At 37.4% G+C, this 15,363-nt stretch overlaps 1 protein-coding gene across 1 annotated transcript in view; it reads left to right on the top strand.

Annotated features, from left to right (window-relative positions):
* The window catches only part of LRMDA (leucine rich melanocyte differentiation associated), a 992,983-nt gene that overhangs the window by 611,129 nt on the left and 366,491 nt on the right, over positions 1-15,363 (top strand). The gene's annotated exons all lie outside the window — the stretch shown is intronic.

Below are 15,363 nucleotides of genomic sequence, written 5' to 3'. Positions count from 1 at the left end.
TTTAGTCTGTTAGCCAAATCTTTACATAATAGAAATCATTCTGCCTATAAAGCACAAATATGTTATTGTTCTCAACAGGCAATTTAATGCAGTTATAGGGAGGAGAATAAGAGAAAAGAAGATTACAAGCTAGCTGATCATGATTTTATTTCTCTTAAATCTCTCTGCATTGCTCTGTGGTTATACTTGTTGAAAGATTGTATGTGACTATGATGTCTGTATGATTTGGAAAACAAATGAGCCTAAATATGAAGTTTCGTTGGGTGTATTTTTAAGGGATTTTATATATTTATTACAAATGTACATTTTCCCCCTGAGCAGTCCTGAACCTATAATCTTTTTTGTAATTTTTTTGAAGACTTAAATTTTGCTATAGATAGCTCATTTATATTTGCCATCCTGTTGTGCAGCTTTATTCATAGAAGAGCTATTAAAGCTAATCATTTTCTGGGTTTTTTATCAAAAAGAAAATTGGAGTTAACAAAAAGTGTGTGTGTGTGTGTGTGTGTTGGGCAGAAAAATTCTTTATTGAAATAATACACAGATACCTTTTGTTAACAATGTCTCCTGACATACTCAGGGATCAGGGACAAGCTATGATGAACACTATGCAAAAGTGCCTCAGAGCTTAACCAGTAATTCTGATAACCAAAAAGTGGGCTTTTTAAAAAAACACTTTCTCAAATATAGATGGGACTGCTCTTTCTCTGTTGTTATTGCACGCTGTCAAATTGTTTTCTTTGCTAACTATGTCTTTTTACCAGCAGGCTATGGAGTGTCTCAGTGAAGTGAAAGGAAAACCTGAAGGATGTTACTGCCTTTCCTACAGATTTTTAGTCTGAAGTTCTGCATTTGTTTTTTCCATAGTGCACCTGTCACTGTTACATATAAGTGCTTCTTGGTCACCAACCCCTGGACCTATGTGAGAATAGTTCCGAAATGGATTGTAAACCGTTGTCCTGACACTACATAGTTGCCTACAGAAAGTGTTCATAATAGTTTTCTGTAAAACACATTCAGTGAGATTTTTCCTCCTCTTTTTAAAAAGAAAGGTACCAAGTACCAACTCTGGTAAAGTAAAGTCCTCTTTTGTCTGTGACATGGACAGTGACAATGCAAGTATCCCACGTGCTCCCACACAATTATGAATCCACCATGCCCTAGAGGAAGTTGAATATAGCTCTAGTAGAAAACAGCCCCTCTGGATGGAAAGTCTGTGCTGCTTACATATTTTGTAATGAGCTAAGAATAAAATTGCCTTCTTATGGGGTAGCTGAAAACAAAATATAGAGGTTTGGATGGTGCTGCTGTTAGAGAGCAGTACTGACTTTACATATATTTTGGGTTGGATTTGTGCTTTCTCTTGCTCCACATATGACCCTATATACCTTCCTAGAGACCTCTGTTTGGCAGCTAAATGAACTTAGAATCATTATATCTTTTGTATTTGACTTATGCTGCAGCAGCTAGGACATTAAACATCACTCCACCTCTGCTCAAAAGATGACCATGCTTCCCTTCTATAAAGGTAGCTGTTCTTGTAAGTTGCAGTAGAGGAGAAGAGATTGTTTTTACATTATAAGGCGGTGACTGTTAATATCTTCATAGCTTTAATTAATATTTCTGTGATAACATTATTGATTTCTAAATGACAGTTATACAAATCTTAATGGTGATAGTGCAGTTTTGGAAGTTTTGGTGTTGTAACTGTAAATTGGAAAGAGCATTGCATGTTTTGTACTGAATCAGTGGGTTTCGAGGTTTCTTTTTAAACCTTATTCTTTTTGAGTTGCATTTTTGTGAGTACTCTCATGCAGTCAACGTAGGTAAAGGCTGCAGAATTGGGTCCATAATTTTGTGTTTTCTGGTAGGTGCTTGGTCAAGTGTATCAATTGAAAAGTTGGAGTAAAAAGAGAAAATGTCTAAAAACTGAGTTAATTAAAATGTCTGTCTATATAACTTCATATTCAAAACCAAAAATATATCTGTCATAGTATCTTTCCCCAATCTGAACCTTAGAGTCCAAAAGTTGGGGTACCAGCATGAATTCCTCTAAGCTTAAATACCTGCTTAGATCTGATAAGCTGCCACCAATCAGGAATTCCAGTGCCTGATACACTCTGGTCCCCCCAAAACCTTCTCTGGGGACCCCCAAGACCCAGACCCCCTGGATCTTAACACAAGGAAAGTAAACCCCTTTCCTCACCGTTGCCTCTCCTAGGATTTCCCTCCCTGGGTTACCCTGGAAGATTACCGTGATTCAAACTCCTTGAATCTTAAAACAAGGAGGAATTCCCTTCCCCCCCTCCCCTTTCTCCCTCACCCAGAGGCAATATAGATTCAAGCTCCGTGAATCTAAAACAAAGGGATTCCCCCTTCCCCTTCCCTGTTAAGTACAGACTCAATTCCCTTGAGCCTCAACAAGGGGAAAAAATCAAACAGGTCTTAAACACAAAATTTTTAATAAAAAGAAAGAAAAAAAGTAAAAGTTCTCTGCAATTTAGATGGTAAAAGTTAAAGGGTCTGTCCGCTTATAAAAACTGGAGAAAAAGCCTCCTCCAGCAGAAATACAATTTAAAATACTTCCAGCAAACTACACATTTGCAAATACAGAAACAATCAAAAGACTATAACCGCCTTTCTTACTAAAATACTCACTATTCTGAATATATGAGAGACTGTAGCAGGGAGATTGGCAAGAAAACTTGTTGCCCATCTAGTCCCTTCCAGGACCCAGAGAGAACAAAGCCAAACCCAAAAAACACAAACAAAGGGTTCCCTCCACCGAGATTTGAAAGTATCTTGTTTCCTGATTGGTCCTCTGGTCAGGTGTTTGGTTCACTGTTTGTTAACCCTTTACAGGTAAAAGAGACATTAACCCTTAACTATCTGTTTATGACAATATCACCTTCCTAAATATAAGTAAAAGTGCTGTGCTGCATGAGAACAATCTCCTGGGTTATTGTTGGTCAGGTAATGAGATTTTGGGTAAAATTCTTTTTCTTTTTTTCTTGGTTTGGCCTTTTGGAAATGACTTAATACATGATTCTCTTCTTCTTCTTCAGAGTCTGGCCTTCTAGATTCTAGCAAGAATACAGTGAGAATCAAAGGCCAGTGGCTAAGAAGGCACCATAGTGACATTACTCAAGATTTATGGGGCTCTAATTAGACCCAAATTCAATAATTTAAGCTCCATAAATCTCCCACTTTGGTGAATTTTCATGCAAGAGACATTGTGGTCTAGGGGACAGAGAATACATGACTGGAAGCCAAGAGTATTCTTAGGAGTGTTACAGTTTGGAAGTAATTATGTTGTAATCTGGACTTTCCGGACATCCGAAAGGAAGGATAATTGAAGTTTATTTTTAAGTTTTTATTTAGCTCAGTGATGTCCACTGAAAAGATATTTCTAGATAAGACACAAAATGGACATAAAGTACCACAGACCGGAGGAAAGAGTATACAACTAGCAATAAGTCATATGGTGAAAAGGGCTATATAAGTATAGATGGATAGACAGAATGTGTGTCTGATTCCAGAAAGGAGGGACTTCTATGTTTCTGTACATTATCTGACTTGATTAAAAAGGCTATCTTAATCAAATGCTAATATGCAATGTAAATTAAGTTTATCTCAAAAGCAGAGAGTAGGACAGAGTCTATAACTGGCTGATTTCACATTACTCTCGGAAATGTTATTCCCAGATGTAATTCTGACAGGTTAAGGTAGATCCATAGTTGTGGCTGACAGAAGGCCAAGCAGCTTCTACTACACTGGGAAAACGGCAAACCATTCATTTTTTCTGTAACTCAAGTGTTAGTACAGCTCATTTTTTGCAGTGTGTGGGGTGAAATTCGCAATAGCAAAACTTCCATTGACATCAGTAGAGCCAGGATTTCACCCCAGATGTTTACTAACATCATTTTGTTTCTGCTCTCTCTCCTGCATCTTGCCAAGAAATACTGCTTTTTGTTTAATGTAACCTGAACTGGTGTAGATTCTTTAGGTCTGAGGGAATTGTATGCTGGGGCTTTACAAGGAAACGGATCAATCTCCCCTTTCAAAGGAGAAGAGAGACAATAACATGGGGAAGGCAACAGTCTTTCCAAAAGAGTAGTGGATATAGGAAGACTTGCAGTTACCACTGTGAGCACAAGACAGTGAAATATCCTAAGGGTGTAATGCATCATTACTGTTCTAGGTGGGGGCTGGTAGTCTAGACTTATAGGTACGATTGCCCAACACTTTCCATTATAAGACCTTGTTTTCTGTTTTATTTTATATGGTGTTATGGTTTAATCTCATTGTGAAATGGGTTATTCTAGTGCATTTTTCCCTGCATATATTCATAAATATTCTTGGATTATGGTATCATTCCTTCAGGATTTTATTTTATTTTATATTTTGAGGGGGAAGACAAGCTGTGGTAGTCATTGCAGTTTCTCATGTTCTTGCCTCAGTTTATGTATATGATAAGGGTGTTTAAAAAGCCTTTGTCAACTCTTCTTCTCTTGCACAGTCTTTATAAATATTTATATAACACCATTAATAAGAGCTAATCCATTTGAATGTTTTAGGTTAAGATTAGCACTCATGAAACATATTTAGCCAGATACAAATTTTCTCTATTTAATAATAACATTAAAGAGACAGGGCTCCTTCATCAGATATTGCTAAGATCCATGAAGGTTTATTGATGTGTAACTATCAAATTAAAGTTGTTTTAGAATTCATAGACGTGGCAGTCAGAGTAATTACTCATTTCATTCCTGCCAGATTAGCTTGTTTGCCCTCAAACACCAAAGTTCCTTCCATATGTCAAGCTTATCATGGAATGGTCCCCCTTTCTTTATGCATATGGCTAAAAGTAAAAGGCTGATAGATGAATGCACCACAATCGATGCAGCTTTTATTCCTTTTCAATCCTTTCCTCTTCTATAATACAACATACAAATTGTTCCTGGTATTATGACTTTTGTGCAAAAATGTCACATTGATTTGCAGCTGATTGCATGTAAATATGTGTAGATCAGTATAATATTTCCTACCTCTAGGAGATGTGCTAGACAGGAGGGAATTAGGTTCCAAGTAGTAATATGCAGTCCACAATGTGTTTAACAAATTTCAGCAAGCATCCAAACCGAAGTCTGTTCAGGCCTTCCTTTGCTGTGTACATCCTTCCACCATCGTCCCAACCCAACCTGATGATCTGAAGAACAAAAATACATTATCTCCTATGCTACTTAATCCGTTTCTGACCTTAGATATTTGATTAGAGTCCTGAAACATCAGAATTTCCTCATAACTTTGTCTCTGTAACCACAGTTTTAGGGGTGGGATTTCCAGCATCCTAATTTTGGTCTCATTGAAGTCAATTGAGGTTTTAGTATTGACTTAAATCTGTCTGAAAAACAGCCTATAAAAACTGAAGTATAAAAGAGTGGTTCATTTTAATCTATTCTTCCAATGATGATCTGACTGCCGAGAAGAATCTGACATGCTATAACTTCTCTTCAGATGTTGTGATTATCTTGTAGGTGGCTTACAAGGAATCTACAAATGGAATTTATCCTGGCAAATGGGGCAGGAGAGTCACTATCTTCACAAGAAATGAATAATGTGATTCAAGAACTTCTTCTCTAAAAATAATTCCTCAATACCTTTCAAACTAGTTTTATACTCGGCTTCAAATGTGAATTCGGGGAATTCTTTCAGGAAGGACTTTACTTTAAAACGACAGAAGTCTATCTATTAAAAGACTGATTAATCTAAGATTCATCAGGAAGACACATTGCCCAGTTTTGTTTTTCCAGCTTTGTTATGCTCTTCTCTTTATCCAGTCTAGGAGCAGACTTCAAATACTTGCAGGGCGTCAGAAGACTTGCATCTTTCCAGTCAGCATCTATGAAATAATGGCTAACAAATGCAATTCCTTGATTTACGTAGGTTGTTTTTCCATTTTGGTTTTCTGGAGCTAAAATATTGAAGGGAAATTTGAGTACCATGTAAATATTATTAGATCTATAATATCGTAATTTAGAATGATCTGAAAGGTGATGTTAGAGGGGTTCTATAGGAATAGTGCTATAGAGCAAGAAAGTGTGATAAAACTAAAACATATTTCTTGGTTTTCCAGACAAGACAGTTGTCTGGGTTAGTCTTTTTTCTCCTGTATCTTTCCTTGCTGGAACAAGGGCTGTATTAGAGGAGCTTATTTACTCAAGAATAAATGTTTTTCCCTTTTTTCTTTCTCATACATTTGTCTCATGCTTTTCTGATCCGTATGCAGCACCTTTTGAAGCCATTGCAACTACACGTTATAGACCTACTTCCTCTCTGTTTGCATTAAATGGTCTTTATCTCTCTCTCACCCTTGAGCTAAGGTCACTGCAAGGAGCGGCAGCGCTTTGAAGTGTGAGTGTGGTCGGAGTGCCAGCGCTGGGAGAGAGCTCTCCCAGTGCTGCACGTAAACCACATCCCTTACTGGTGTAGCTTGCAGCGCTGGGAGCCGCGCTCCCAGCGCTGCGGCACTGATTACACTGAGGCTTTACAGCGCTGTATCTTGCAGCACTCGGGGGGGGGGGGTGTTTTTCACATCCCTGAGCACGAAAGTTGCAGCGCTGTAAAGTGCCAGTGTAGCCAAGCCCTAGTCTGGCTCTCTTTTTCCCTGTCTGTGCGCTTGTTGGATTGATGCAATTGTCCCTCAAGGTCTTCCTCAGGGGAAAGTTGCTTTCAGTTCTCTTTGTGCTAAAAATACAATTCACACTGATTCTGAAGCATCTAGTCCTGTAGATTGCATGTGGAAATTCCACTGGCATTGTCAAGAGGAGGTCGGAGTCTTGGAGTCCTTCTAGCTAATAAGTACGGTGACTAAAAGGGAACTGAGACTGCTGCATTTAGGTCAAGAAAAGAGAGACTCTAGTTAAAGTGTGTGTGTGTGTGGGGGGGAAATCTATACAAGAAACCTTCCCTTTTTATAAAATGCATTCACATGCAGGCTGCTTTGACCAGAGATGGTAGAAAGTTGAGGAGAGGGCAGGGTAGTATTTGGCAATGAGGCAGTATGAAAATGTAAAGAAAGTAAAATTTATTTCTCCAGAGGGATCAGAAAATGATAGTTCACCATGGTGAAAATGGTAAGGAAAGGAAATGACTCTATCACAGAAAGGTTATGTAGCAGGAAGAGTCTTTGTTGAAACCTTTTTAGTGCTACAGAGTCCAGGCCTCCTTGGAGACGTATTGTATTTCCCAACCATCTCACTGGTTTAAAATACATGAAGGCAATATATATGCACGAGAAACATGGCCAGATCCTTAACTTGTGCCAACTGTCACAGCTCATTTGAAGTCAGTGGAGTTATCGCAGTTTACACCAGCTGAGGATCTGCCCTAGGATATCTTAACACTCAGTGAACTTAGGTCCTTACCTTATGTTTTCACTTCAATATTTTTGTATAAATTTAATCCTATTTAATAATTGTAGCATTTTTAGCTCTGTTTAAAAAAAATAAAAATGGCATTCACTGAACAGGGATAAAACTTTTTAAAAATTATATACTTAGTAGAAACTGAGATTTGCATTTTATGACTAGATTTGACTGACTAATATCAGGGATGACTGCTGAAACACTCTAAGTTTTAAAAGTCATCTCAGCGATAACAAGAGGTCGCACAACAAGGCCAGCGTGCACAGATCAACCTCATTTGAAGAGCTGACTCATGTTTTTCATATAAATCATATTGAATTGCCTATTATGAACACCCTGTAAAACTCAAAAGGCTTTATGATTTTTAATAGCTACTCCAATAGTGATTTACTAGCTAATCCAGGACAAAATATGCTGCTGTATATGCTTTGAGTATATGTTTTCCTATCTGCCCAAATAATAGTACATAATCAGCTGTGCACTTTAAAAATAAATGTAATACATCTTTAGAGTAGATTTGGCATTTAACGTTTACTTATGACTTAAATTAACTTGATTAGTGAGAAACTTGCAAAGTCGAATCATGTATTAATTTTTTTCATGCATGTGATCTGTCACTTTGTTAACCTGTGAACTACAGTTATATTGCAACAATGGTAATCGCCATGTAACTGCAGTTTATTCATATGGAAGACTGTCTTATTAGGATAAAAAATAAAGTTTGAAGTGACATTTTTGTAACGATTGTGATAAAAACTTTATGTATCATAAATGTATTCAGTGTAAGATGTTTATATTAATATACACTTTTATATAGATAAAAGAGGCAGGTAGGCTTGATTATATTGCCCAGTATAGAATAGAATTTCTTTTAGAGTTTGAGTTTTGCTTCCTCTGTTCTAAATGTCAGAACCAGTTTAATATTTTCTTTTAATTTTTTTTAAGTGAATTCAGAGTTCTAAATGTCAGAACCAGTTTAATATTTTCTTTTAATTTTTTTTAAGTGAATTCAGAGTTCATTAAAGGCAGTGGACTGGCAGCATTGCAAAGAGAAGTTAGATCCACCAAATAAGCACAGGAAACTCTGTCAGTGTATGTCCACCCCATCCCAAAATAATATGCCCATATACTTAAACCCTAGTCCAGAGACAGCACATCAGTGGGTAAAAACCTCCATGTCAACTTGGCCTTTCTTCTGAAATTACCAGCATGAATGCTAATAGCTGATGACTGTTATTAACAATGTTGGTATCTGTCTGTCTAACTGGTGTTTGATACAACCCAATTATTTCATGTAGTACATAGAACAATCAACAAGAGGTCTTGGTCACTACTAATCTGGACTGACCAGGAGGGTCAATATTTAATTGTCAGTCTTTTGAGCTATCCAGAATGACACAGGTGTAGTTTGACTTTTCTTTTTTTTATTAAAAATAAAGATTTAGTTTACGCTCTTGGAGGAACAAGTATGAATTGAAATTCTCAGACATCCTACAAGCAAGTCATAATGCATACTTTCCAGAAGGAAAATTTATCCCAAGGAAATTCAGTATTAGCAAGCCCATTTTCAGTTTAGAGATTTATTCTGACTCCTGTTAGAACACCTCAAAATCTGCAAAAAAAATTTTTTATAGGTTTTGCTTTAGGTTCAGCAGCTTTTAAAAAGAAATCTGTGGGATTTTTTTAATGAAAATCCATCCAGAAGCAGAGAAGCACATTAAAGTGTATGTTGTTGCAGAGTGATTTTAAATAAAAATGACTTTTCATCAGTCATTTAAAAAAAAAAAACCAACCCACTTTTCTTCAGAGTCTTTACAATCTCTCCATAAATTCACTTTACCTGAGAGAGCTTCCAATCTGTCAATTTTCTCTTTTTGCCCTTCTCCTCAGAATAGTATGGTGATGCTTTGTACCTTGTTTCTGTGGCATGATCTTTCAAGGCTATCCAGCTATGCTGGATGACTCACATTATCTGGTTATTTCATTGCTGTAGTTCTCAGCAGAAAGTGTTCCTTGGAGCTATTGTCTGATTGCAGATTCTGGAACACAAAGCACTGTGCTGCTTTGTGATTTGAAGTGTAGATTTGCCAATAAAATACCATTTTTTAATGAAGATGCTGATCTTTAGCTGATGTAAATTGTCATAGCTCTACTGAAATCAATGGAAATTTGACAATTTATACCAGCTAAGGATCTTCCACAAAAACCTATTTCTTTTCCAGAAATATTAGAAATATCAAAAATCCACAAATAAGTCTTAAAACTGTGCAGCATGTATTCCCAGTGGCCTTTCTCCCATAATTAAGTTTATAGCATAGAGTATCTGTATTTCTCTTCTACACAAGTGAAATCTTTCCATCAGTTGCATGCCCATGAAATTGTGAAATTCCCTTAGGTTAAATTGTGGCCCTATTTAAGTTAAAGGGAGTTTTGCAATCAATTTTAATTGGGCCAGGATTTTCATCCCTTCCGTCTTTAGAGCCTTAGGCTTGGCCATACAAAAAACCCCTCTTTGTTCAAGTCCTAATCTTGGCAGCAATTCAGATCATGAGCTATTTTCAGGATATTTTATAAACATCGTCAAGTTCCATTTGGCTGTTCTGAAGTTACAAAAAAGTTTTGTTTGTTTGTTTTGCTTTTAAGTATTGTTGTCTGATGTATTTTCTCCAATCCCTGTAGGTCCAGTGGCTTTAGTTTACTTTGAAATATGGCTATTCTGTCTTCTCAATTACTTTTACTTAGCTTACTAAATAAAAAGACATTTAATTGCACAACAACAACAAATTCCAGATATGGAATAGACAGTAAAATATGATTTGTGCAGAAAAAGGAAAACCATGCCTGAATCACTGATTAGTAAATGTGGCAGTGCTGTGTTGCATTGTACCTGCTCACTCTACTCTCCCACTTCATGTCTTTTGACTCCTATTTCATAAGACGCATCTAGAGGTACCTCTACACTTACAATGGCATGTAAAATACAGACATTTCTTGCCCAGCTATAATGGGTATAAATAGCAGTATAGATGGTGAGGCACACCTTTAGAGGAGTAGACTAGAGTGTTCTACAAGCCTTAAACCTAGGGTATATGCTCTTCATTCCCAAGCAGTGTTTTCCACTTCTACACTTCTATTTTGGCAGTGTAGTGTCCTGGTGCGTACCCTCACTAGAGCCTTTCACTGCCACCGAGAAAGGCTCCAGAAGTGTGGAAAGGCTCCAGCAACGGGGAAGCAGTGGTAAAAGGCTCTGGAAGCTCCCCACTGCTGGAGCCTTTCCTTGCTGCCATGGAAGGCTCCAGCAGCAGGGAACTTCTGGAGCCATTCATGGCCATGTGCAGCTATGCACCAATGTGGACGCAGTCCACTTTCGCAGCATCGTGTAGCTACATGTACCCTACATGCTGCCATAAGTGAAAGATAAGGCTTATGTGGAGTAAATTGGAGTTTGCATCTTAATATTGATTTTTCATGTTTTTTGACCATTGAGGATGAATATTCTTAGCATTGTATTAATTTTCTGAATATTTGTTGATCTCCAGACATCCATAACACAAGGCTATACTAGTCAAATAGTAATACTTTGCACTTGTATAAACATTATATATTCAATGTGCTGCACAAACATTAATCCTCACAATGCCTTTGTGTAGATAAGCCACTTGGAGATAATACTCCTGACTTAGGCAGGCATAGTTGTTCTGTTACATGAATGGAGGAAGTAGGACAGGAAATGTATTCAAGGACAATTAAATGAACTAATTTCTTAGAAAATCATTTCCCATTTATGTTGCTGTAAATCATTTAAACAAAACTCAACACTGTAATTACAAGTGGTCTCTCTTCTTTAAAGATGTTCTCAAAAAGTTTGATGGGTCAGTGGCATAATATGGAGATCCTATCAGAATTGCTAGTGAGTTAATTTCTGGTTCCATATTCCAGCACATTTGAGGAGGCTGAATTCAGTCTCAGAAAAGTAGTGATAAAGATACTTTCCCAATTAAGATCAGACTGCAGTGTAGCAATAGGCTACAGAATGAAGCCAACACTATTCAAGCTAGAAAATAACTCTCAATGGCCATGACTTGACAGATAGTTGAGATCTTAATTCTGGAGGCACATGCAGCCTCACATATTTTGGAGTGGAAATTTTCATACCTAATTTAGTAAACTCATAGTTAAGAGTTTGTCAGGATTCCAATTGTCATCTCTCTGGTTTCAAAAGTTTAATGCTTGGCTATAAAATATAATTTTGGTCTGAAACCCATTTTCTAAACTCTCTGCCCAAGGACTTACTAGAATATAAACACACAAGATTAGCAGAATGACTTATTTATACAGATGCAACTGTATGGAGAACTCCTGTGATTCCAGGATTGTTCAGGAGAATTAAATGTGCTGAAGGGTAAAGACAAACACTGTCTATGAAGAAAGCAGCTAAAATGTAATGTGTAATCCTACTATAAATAAAAAACATTATCCAAAGATGTAAAGGTATATGACTGAAAACAAGAGAGACTGGTGTTCAGATAGCAAGCAGACAGTATTTACACTGTCTTTTCAGTGTGTTTGTAAGAAAATCTGACCCGATTAACAAATTTACTTTTCTCCAAAAGAACTATTTAAAAAGGATATTTTATTAGCAGATTTGTATGTACTTCCCACTTGGTGACAGTGAAAATAATCATTTAATAGATATGTGATAGCCATAGCATATCTCCCCAGTCTTTTCTCAACTAAAAGAAGACAGTTAATGGCTGAAGGTAGAGAAGAGGGAACGTAATAAAGGATAAATTAGCAAATCTGGGGAAGTGAAAAGTCAAACTCTGTAAATCTTATGTGTACATTAAACTACAAACAGAATGTTAATGCATCTTTCACATTAACTGTATCCTAACTAAAAATACAGAGTATAACATGAGACAACACCCACTGGATGGCTAGGATGTTTTCTGATTTAGGACAGCAAGTGATAAATGTCCCTTTTGTTAGACAAAGAGGGGACTGTGACACACTTTTTAAATAGATTAAATGAAAATTTACTTATTTTTAAAATGAATGTAATGTCAACAATGGAATCCTATCCAGGTCAGCCAAAACTTACAGAAAATTAAGAAGAAATTTGAAAGAGATTTGGCTCCAACTGCCGTAAATTATCTTCTTCTATCATTATACCTCTTCTGCATCCTATCCAGCAGAACACGAGCTGTGCTTATACTTGGGTTACCTCATAGGTCAACTTCCAGATAAAATATTTCTATAGGAGTCTTTTACATGCTTTGTAACCCATGATATATTATTCTGGAATGTAAATAAACTTTCTTTATGTAACATCTGGCTAAACTAGATTGTAAGTGTTGCAACTTGCTATGTAATGAAATGTATAGTCTAGTTTTTAACTCAGTGGTAAAGACCCTTGCCAGTGACTTAACATATCTGATTGGACCCAATGTACACATTGGCCAAAGCATCTGTAGGTTTGGCTTCTGAACTAGAGTAAGGTTTTTTGAAGCTGGAGTTGCCTTGTATGGTTGCATGGTGACAGGATCTGAAGAGCAGGAGCAGTGGCAGGGGATTCCTCACCCAGGCTACCACTTTTCCTGTCCCAGACATGTTGTGTATTTTCTGTTCTGAAACAACCTCCAAATGTTTATGGCTAGATTAGATTGGGCTAATTCTGATTTAGTTCCTCCTGGTTGGGTGAGATTTTAATACTATGCTACTGTTGCCAGTCAGATGCCTGCAAGCCTTTTAGATTTTCCTAGATTAGAAGAAGTTATAAGATGTTGATATTCTTTTGAATTTCTGACAAGCCTTATAACTCATTAACGCATTGGACAACGACTGGGGTGCCCACAACCAAACTTTTTTTTTGTGGACTGGGCAAGTGTAGAAAGGAAAGCAACTCTGAGAGCATTAGGTTCTCCCTCCACCACATTCACCATAAACCATGGCCTGTGCCAGATGCAAGTGCATGATTGCACTGGTTGATTACTTTGTTCTTTGCAGCCAGATGTCTCTGTTAGAGTTGCTCAGGTCCCTGCAGCTTGACAGTTGTTCAAATGGATGTGCTTGAGGAAGAGAAAAAAGGTGCTCTAGATTTGGGAAACTGTCCCCCACCCACCCCAAGCCTGATTCACATAGGCTGCACCGAGTGGTTGCTTGAGGCTTTGGACACATCGTCCATCTCACACTTTCCCCTGTGTGCCTGTAAATTCAAGATCTTTTTTTCATTTCTGCTAGAATGTTTAATGATGTCTTCATGTCTGCATGCAATCCCTGACAGTGAAGAACTCATTTCATAAGTCCTACACATCAGTGCTACTGGGAAATCCTTGAAAGACATGGAGAATTTCTACTTTTATACTTTCATCTAATTTCACAACATTTGTTCTTCACGGCCAGTTGCTGCACCAATTTATCCTTCTTACAGGACTGCCCAGAGACTGTCTGTGGCAGAGGGACTCAGGCAGCCAGAGTCTATTCTCTCTCTTTCTCCATAGTCCTGGAAAGTATAAACTGCAGTTTCAGCTGAGCTTGGAGTTAAGCTGTGTTTTTAGTCTTGTGTCACTGACTCTTAATTGTCCAGTAGTTCCTGTAAGATGGGAGGCAGAGAAATGGTGGCCACCATATAATAATAATAAGTAATTAATAAATAAATTATTTAAATTGTGCCAATTTTGACATAGGTAAAATATTACTGGGCACACAATGATTAGGGACATAATTCTCTCTGCATTTCTGGGGGTAGAAGGGATTTTAAGTAATGTTGGCTTGTTAAAAATCACATCTTTGTATGCTGGAAAATTTAACACAGGACTCGGAGAGAGAGGTTTAAGCTTTGTTTTTGAGAGGATAAGGGGAAGAAAGTGTTGGCATGAACCATTGGAGCGTAAATCTGAAGGGGATCTTTAATTATTCTTGATCCAAGTCTATTGGTTTGCAACCTGAACAAAAGAGTTTCAATGATATTAGGCACAAGAAACAAGAAAATCAAAGTGAGGTGTGTGTGGCGATGTGACTTTTGTGATCTTATTTTCGTGTTTCTCACCTTTAAGTTTCTAGGAGTCTACTAAGCAGCTTCCACTTTGTGAGGTCGAATCGCAGCTGCAGCCCGCTACAGAGGGGAGATACACACTCGTTCTTTCTTTTTTGTCGCTTTCTTAAATCTAAAACAAACCATTCAAACTGAAAGTATAAGGCTGGGAGTTCTTTTGTATGTAGCAAACATAATAAGAAACAGAAATGCTACCTAAATGTACCTTATACCAAAGGGAGGATCCTAAAGTGAGATAATTAAAATTTACCTAGTCAGGGAAGCTAGGCTACGTCATCTGATTTTCTGAGATTTTTAGAGAGAGGAGGGGGTCAAGGTATGGGTGATGGGGCAGCTGAATCCATAAAACCAGACCATGAGGATAGTTTCTCTTGTATTTTTGTCTCTTCCAGTTTCCAGGTCACATGCTTATGAGAGATACAGAGGTCTAGAGGAGCTCTCAAAGCAACCAAACTGTGTTTTAATAACTGCATTTTTATCTCTTGTAAATAAGCTTTCTGTCACATTACGAATGCTTTCTATTCAGTTTTTCAGTAAGGTGTGCGCTGTACAATCTGTATTTATTTTGCTTATTTCCTCTATTGGGTTTTGGCCATGCAAAATAAATGCTATATTTATAATCCCTTTTGACTGCAATATTTCAAGGACATTGCCTGTTGGCCTTACTCTTGGAAGCTCCTTTCCAAGGATTCTTTATGAGCAGCTCTGTTAGTCCTAAACAGAAGTGTATTTGAGTTGCCACTCTGGAATCTATCCAGTTGCTTGTCCTGAACTTAAAACATGTAATTTTTAACTACTTTGCTGTGACCTTGAATGTTCATAAAAGATTTTATTTTGTGTCACATGGGTAAGGTCTGAAGGGGCAATGAAGTAGAGGTTTCT

This window comes from Gopherus evgoodei, chromosome 7, assembly GCF_007399415.2.
Source record: "Gopherus evgoodei ecotype Sinaloan lineage chromosome 7, rGopEvg1_v1.p, whole genome shotgun sequence".
Taxonomy (NCBI): Eukaryota; Metazoa; Chordata; order Testudines; family Testudinidae; genus Gopherus; species Gopherus evgoodei.
Note: the sequence above shows the minus strand (reverse complement) of the source record. Positions and strands in the feature narration are given on the sequence as shown.